The sequence below is a fragment of the Galeopterus variegatus genome, unplaced genomic scaffold (genome assembly GCF_000696425.1).
Source record: "Galeopterus variegatus unplaced genomic scaffold, G_variegatus-3.0.2 Scaffold29275, whole genome shotgun sequence".
NCBI classification, from domain to species: domain Eukaryota; kingdom Metazoa; phylum Chordata; class Mammalia; order Dermoptera; family Cynocephalidae; genus Galeopterus; species Galeopterus variegatus.
The window spans coordinates 1,769-7,535 of NW_007755386.1; the positions used below are offsets into that span (position 1 = coordinate 1,769).

At 34.6% G+C, this 5,767-nt stretch overlaps 1 pseudogene; it reads right to left on the reverse strand.

Moving 5' to 3' along the window:
* Positions 1 to 4,482: 4,482 nt before the first annotated feature.
* LOC103583850 lies at positions 4,483 to 5,571 on the reverse strand (annotated as a pseudogene).
* Between the last annotated feature and the right edge of the window lie 196 nt (positions 5,572 to 5,767).

Here is a 5,767-nt window from a genome sequence, read left to right on the forward strand (position 1 = left end):
CAAGTTTAAAAAATGAAAGCATAATATATTAGTCCATTTCTGTTGTTTAAAACAACATGCCTAGAACTGAGTAATTTGAAAGAAAACAAAATTTATTGCTTACAGTATCGAAGGCTGGGAAGTCCAAAGTCCAGGGAACAATCTGGTGAAGATCTTCCTTGGCAGAACACAGAGGTCTCACACGACAGAATGACATAGCAGAGAGAGATTTGTACATGCTATCCTTTTAAAGCCCTGAGAACCATGCCCATGAACTAGGACATGGCACTTACAACCTAATCACATCTTCAAGGTCCCACCTTTCATTACCATAATAGGACTTCTCATCCTAAATAGTTACAATGGAGATCAAGACACACACACACACACACACACACACAGTTTCCCCTTTCATATATTGAATGTAATCATTTTATTATGCATCCTATTTTTTTCATTTAAAATATTGTGGAAAGTTTTGGGAAAGGAGGAAACTGATTCCTATTAAATATATTTTTTTTTTTTTTGCAATCTTTTATTGCCCTAGGTAGTTTGATACTGTGGTATTAGTCACTTTCTTTCTTGTGTCCAGGTTGTTCTGATTTATTAGTTGCTGAAATTTTTTTCATATCTCTGCAGATAAAAAATGTTTGCTGCATATTATATATGCATATACATTTACAGATTTTGGGGGCTGTATATGAGGGTAGAAAGATTTGTATTAAAGACCTTTGCAAAAAACGTTTTTGTCTCCAATAAGTTCTGCTTAATATGTTACTTTTTTAGAGTAAAAATGCTCTTTGCATTTCATTTTACTACTAATTCTTTGAATAGAATTAGTAGTTAACCAGACAAATTCGAATTTCTTTAGAAGCAGACTGCTAAATGCTCATGATTACTAGGTAGATATCTAGCAAATATGTATGTACCTATCAAATGATGTGTGTAACAAGAATCATTGTTTTATTCTAAATGTGTTTTTGCCACTCAATTGTTATTTCAGTACAAAATATTAATATGAATTGCAAAGCAATTCATGTTGGCAGAAAAAAATAAACGTGATATTGTGGAAAGAAATAATAAAAGACAGTCATAAAACAGATTGAAAAACAAAGAAAACTTGTATATATGTGTATTTTAAGTAAAATAGCTTTAGTTTAGATCTATATTTTAAGATAATATATCTAGGATTTTTGTATGAAATTTTATGATTCTGTACTTTAAACAATATTTTCGTCGACAAACTATAGTAGGCCCCAATTTTTTTTAAACAAAATGGTATCTATCATAGGATAAAAGGGTTACTTAACACCACTCCTTTCTATTTGAGATTTTTTTTTCTATCAAAGCTAATCCTTTCAGGTCAAACAAAAATTAGACTGCTTGTAGATTATCATGGCATTAAAAAATGAAATGTGAGTTAATGGAGGCCCTTGACCTACTTACCATGTTACAGAATTGGAAAGCCAGCAAGAAAAATAAATTTCAAACAGCTTCATGGAAAGTGTGTATTATTTTCTGTCTAAGATTTACTAGAAAATAAAAAATATACAATCATATTCATAGTAATATAATTACACATACTTCATTTTTACAAAATCACTTATTCTTAATTTTATACAAAATCATCCTAACATATGCATAACATAAAATAATTTAGGGATTGATGGTTGCATAATATCTGGAACTTATTTATATACATCCTTCCTTCCCTGTAAAAAAAAATTTTTTTTTAGGTTGTCTGTTCCAAACGGAGACTAAAATATTAGCAGAAAGAATGTCCTTTAAAAGAAAAATGATGTTTTTCCTCTGTATTTTGGAATATATCCAATGTTAAGGAAATAAAAAATCAGAATATAAAAAACTATAACTTACAACCACCTGCCAGATCCATTATGTCAGGTAAAGTAAAATGATTCCCTATCTAGTTATAAATCACATTCCTAAATGTACATATTCTTTTTGAATTGATAGGAAAGTAACAAATATAGTGGTAAAAATAGAGATATTGGTGGACAATCTAAACAAAGAGATAGTAATTAAATGTCTGAATTGTTCAATTACAATTTCATGTACTTAAAAATGATCACTACATCAAAGGTTTGGATATCCTTACCAGCCAGCCACCAAATATATATATATACACACACACGCACATATATATATATACACACACGCACGTATGTGTGTGTATATATATATATATGATTACACATATAACATTCAATCTAAAAGCCATCTGAGCACCTACCGTTTATGTTTCTGGTTATGCAATTTATATTATCACAGATAAAATATCCAGATTTATACTGATTCACAACAAACACCAGAAAACTTCAGATATCGCCTCTTACTCTTACAAAAACTTCACAGACATTGTCAAAATAAAGCTAAGCAAAGGAACCAAACAAATTATAACATTTTGTTATATTTTATTAGTAGTTTTTATTTTTGTTTTACCACTAGCCTTTTGCTATCTTTTGTATTTAAATTTAATTTTTATAATTCAGTTGTTTCAACCGCTAAATTGATTAATAAATTGTATTGTGACAAAGGGCATTTATTCTGTCTTCCCCAGTGATAACACCAGAGCAGGATAACCAAGAGCTTATCAAGGTAAACAAACTGTTTTAACCCTTTACTGAGCAAAGCACTAAGTAGGTTTCATGCAACTTGATTACTAATCAACACTTCTTTTAAGAATATTTTTTGTAATAAATACTTCCTTAAGTTTCTTTGTGTTGATAGAACAGTTCTATAGCTGAACTGTAGCATTGGTTATATGAATCTATGTGATAACGATGCCATAGAATTACACACACTCACAAACATAAAAACGTTAATGGGACTCTTGGTTCTAGCTCTGGTATTTAAAGAGTTTGGAAGTTATCATTTGTATCCTTACAACAAAAATTGCAGAAAAGAATTGAAAATCAATCACTCCTCTTTTATCCATCAATAACTAAGGCTGTAGGGCAAACAGCTATCCCTAAATCTGGAGAGACAAGTGAAGAGAGAGAATCACAGGTGAGATCAGTTCACATGGATCAGAATCAGCTGGAGTCATAAATTTGTAGAAAAATTTTAACAGTCACTTTGGTTTATTGCTGGTGTATTTTGGAGTGTTGATTACCAAGATAAGAGTAATACCTGGGGATGGCAATCTTGTTAGATTTCCATATTTTTGTCAGTTTTACCTCCAGGAACCCATAGGGTTCTCATAGTGAAGAGCCAAGTGAAATCCTTCAGGAGGATGGTATATGTTACCATGCTGAAATACACCCAGAGGGTTTTCTCTGAAACTGGAATGAGATACATTCTCAGCAGGAGAGAATTACAATAGTTTTATCCAACTTGGGAGAAGGAAAATTATCTGACTGTGGAATTCTTTTGCCATTTGTTATACCACAGGGGAGTAGGGAGCTAAGAGTCCCTTGTGAAGTCACAGCCTAGGGACACCAGCACAGTAAAAACTTATATTTAATTTTAAGATAAGAGAACAATGCTTCAATTTCCTCTGCACCTTCATAACACAGCAACAGAGCTGCAGTAATCACAGTTGATTATAGTTTAAAAAAGAAAAACTGCTAGGTGCAGGCACGATCAAAGTGGTGGCCTTTAGGGAAACAAGAAGACAACAGAGAAGACACAAATAAGAACACTACAGAAAACAAAATCCTCTGACACCTACAACTACAGTGTATATATTAATCACAGATATTAATCACAGCCTAGCTTCTACCTAGATTGACATAAATCCTCAAACAAAAGGACTATTTACCTCGTTCCTATACCTGTTGTATTATGTTCAGCTTTCAAAAAAAAAATTGCAAGGCATGCTACAAGGCAAGTAAAAACACATTCTGAAGAGGCACAGCAAGCAAATGAACTAGATATAACACAGGTTTTGTGATTATCACAAAGGGAATTTAAAATAACTATGATTAATATGTTAATGGCCCTAGGAGAAAAAAATCAGACAACATGCAAAAATAGAAGGGCAATATAAGCAAAAGGATGGAAACTCTTAAGGAAAAATCCAAAGAAAATGCTAGCAAATAAAATCATGTTAACAGACTGGATACAGCTAAAGAAAGAATCAATGAACTTGGAAATATGTTAATAGAAACTTCCAAAACTGAAAAACAAAACAAAAAATGTAAATGAAATGAAAAACAATGGAATATCCAACAACTGTGGGATAATTTTACATGATGTAACTTATGTGAAATTGGTTTAATGGAAGAAAAGGAAAGAAAAAACAGAATAGAAGACATGTTGGAAGTAATAATGGCTGATAATTTTACAAAAGTTATGATAGACACAAACAATAGATTCAGGAAGCTTAGAGATTATGAACAAGAATAAATATATTAAAAAATTGAAACCTAGGGATATTATATTTAAGCTGCAGAAAAAGAGAAAGAGAAAATCTTTAAAATAGGCAAAGATGAAAGGAAGACAAACTTCAGAGAAACAAGGGTAAGAATTACGTATGACTTCTCAATAGAAACTATGCAGGAAAAAAGAGAGATCTAGGGATGCCTCATCTAGTGTTGCTATCTTTGCATATGGGTTTAGCTTCAACACGATTCACAGGTTTTCAGTGGATCTTATTCAGGGCCCTGTGATGAATCTTCTTGCGTGGTGCTCGGTGAGCTCTTTGGATCTCTGGGCTTCTCAAAAGTCTGCCAAGGTCTGTATTCATCATCATGTACATGGGAAGGTTATAGTTACTCTTTAGGGAGGCCGCTTTACATCAAGTGCCTTACAATTCATCTATCTTCTGGAAATCACTTTCAGTCCAAATGCACAAACGTCCCACATGCCCACCAGGAGCAAGTTTGAAAATGTTCAGTTTGCATACATTGAGCAGAGTAATGCCAGGGATGTTTCTGAAGTCCTTGATGATACCATTGTCCTCATTACAGATGATGCAGTGCCCCCTGTGCTGGATACGATGATGGTTTCTCATTGTGCCCTTGCCATCCCTCATTTGGTGGGAGGCATAGGCCTTTTTGATATCATTCCATGCCTTAATTTTCTTAAGAAGCAAAAGATCCTCCTTGGTTTTTTTGTAGACTTCAAATTCATCTTAGACCACCAAAGGAAGTTCAGGACGTTCCTCCATATGATGACCTTTAGACATTACCAGCACTGGTAAGGCCGAAGCAGCCAGGGCATAGCAGATGGCATAATGCTTTTGGGTTAGATTCACTCTACAGTGCCAACAGTGCCAGGTTTTGGTTGGAGCAAATAAGCAGCCTCCGTGACATATATGTCCAAAAGCACCCTGGCTAGAGCGATGAGTCCCACCACCTCGAACTCTGGCTATTTGAGCCACAGCTATGCCAGTACCACAAGACTCAGCACTGGTCTGATGATCTGCTAATTCACTGACAGCACAGGGCTGTCTGTCAATTTTGCACAAGTTAGTGTGAACAAAGTTGACAATATCTGGTCAAATGGGAACGAACCTTGAAGACAACTGGCAAAATGACATTTTTTGGCAGATGACTCCCCCTTTTCACAGTACACCAATATCAGTGGACAAGCACACGCCATGACAGGGAGAGGAGAAGGCCACGCTCCTTTCAACCTGCAGCTCCCACAAGAAAAGACCCTGGAAGCTTTTTGAGAACAACTGTCATGAAGGCTGACATCTTACTTTATGTCCTCCTGCAGGGGCCAGGGGAGGCGGGGAGAGGGTGAAGGGGAAGGGAGGCTTGTCTTCAGATTTGCACTGCAAGAAATATGAGGACCAGTTTTCAGGGAGAAGGAGAACAAT